This window comes from Austrofundulus limnaeus, unplaced genomic scaffold, assembly GCF_001266775.1.
Source record: "Austrofundulus limnaeus strain Quisiro unplaced genomic scaffold, Austrofundulus_limnaeus-1.0 Scaffold2131, whole genome shotgun sequence".
NCBI classification, from domain to species: domain Eukaryota; kingdom Metazoa; phylum Chordata; class Actinopteri; order Cyprinodontiformes; family Rivulidae; genus Austrofundulus; species Austrofundulus limnaeus.
The window spans coordinates 31458-32539 of NW_013954533.1; the positions used below are offsets into that span (position 1 = coordinate 31458).

At 34.0% G+C, this 1082-nt stretch overlaps 1 protein-coding gene across 1 annotated transcript in view; it reads right to left on the minus strand.

Annotated features, from left to right (window-relative positions):
• Positions 1-1017, minus strand: part of gja11 (gap junction protein, alpha 11) — a gene marked incomplete at its 3' end in the record, with an annotated part of 5812 nt that extends 4795 nt beyond the window's left edge. The window contains 1 exon segment of the mRNA XM_014034474.1: positions 528-1017.
• Positions 1018-1082: the final 65 nt, after the last annotated feature.

Consider the following 1082-nt stretch of genomic DNA (forward strand, 5'->3'; position numbering starts at 1 on the left):
ATCTATTTCTGACTAAATAGAGGAAAATCATAGCAGCACATCAGGATTAATGAATTTAATTAAAGACAATACATATTTTTAAATAAGCTGAAATCTGGTTTTTGCTGCTTTAAATGAGAGAAAAACACCAGAACAGACAGACTTTGTCTCACAAGGCCAAACGGTTCTGGTTCCCCTGCCTCCTGAGTCTGCAGACAGAAACACGTGGATCTGAAGGGCACCAGGACCTTTAACCACAGAGGAGAACGTGGGACGTTCTCAGCTGCTTGTCTGACTTTTAAACATCAGATTGCACTGCTTTCTTTGTGTTTTTTTAATAACAAACTTCTGATTTATGGCTTCAAATTGTAATTTCTAAAGCTCATGGTTGCAAAAATGAACTTAAAAAAACTCACAGCTGCAGGATAGTCGGCTATAAATGCATCATTTAGAGTTTCAAAACAACAAATTCACAAACCCATTTGTTTCGATTGTTTTAAACTTTGTCCAGTTAAAGTAAAACCAAGTAAAACARAAGTTTTACTCACCAGGAGTGTAAAAAGTGGAGGAAAGGTGGATGGAAGCGAGACGGCTCCAGTAAAGATGAAGATGAAGAGGGAGTGAAGACGAACTTATCTGAAGGACACGGTTCAAACCACAACAACTCTGAACAGGAGTGGCTGCTGACAACTGCAAATTACTTTTATTTTGAAACTTTTCTGTTCTTCAATCTGGGATTTGAATCTGACAGAGAACAGGAATCATTCCTGCACCAAAAAGTAGTGATTATTTAAAAAGAATAAATGTATCCAAACACTAAATGCTGGTGCATACAATTTATTTACAAATGTGACATCACTGAAAACTTTTTGTTTCCTGTTAATATTTAAAGAACTTATCAAGAACCTTTGATTTCATGTTTTATTTAATCAACAGGTTATGGCTCTGAGAGTATTCTTTATTAACTCTGGTAATATTTGTCTTTATAAAAAAACAGATGTTTGCTTCAGTGCTTTTAAGTTTTGCAAAATTTATTTAAAGTGATCCATGATTAGTTGTAACATTAGACTTTATTTAATAAACATTTATTTTAACTGTAAAAT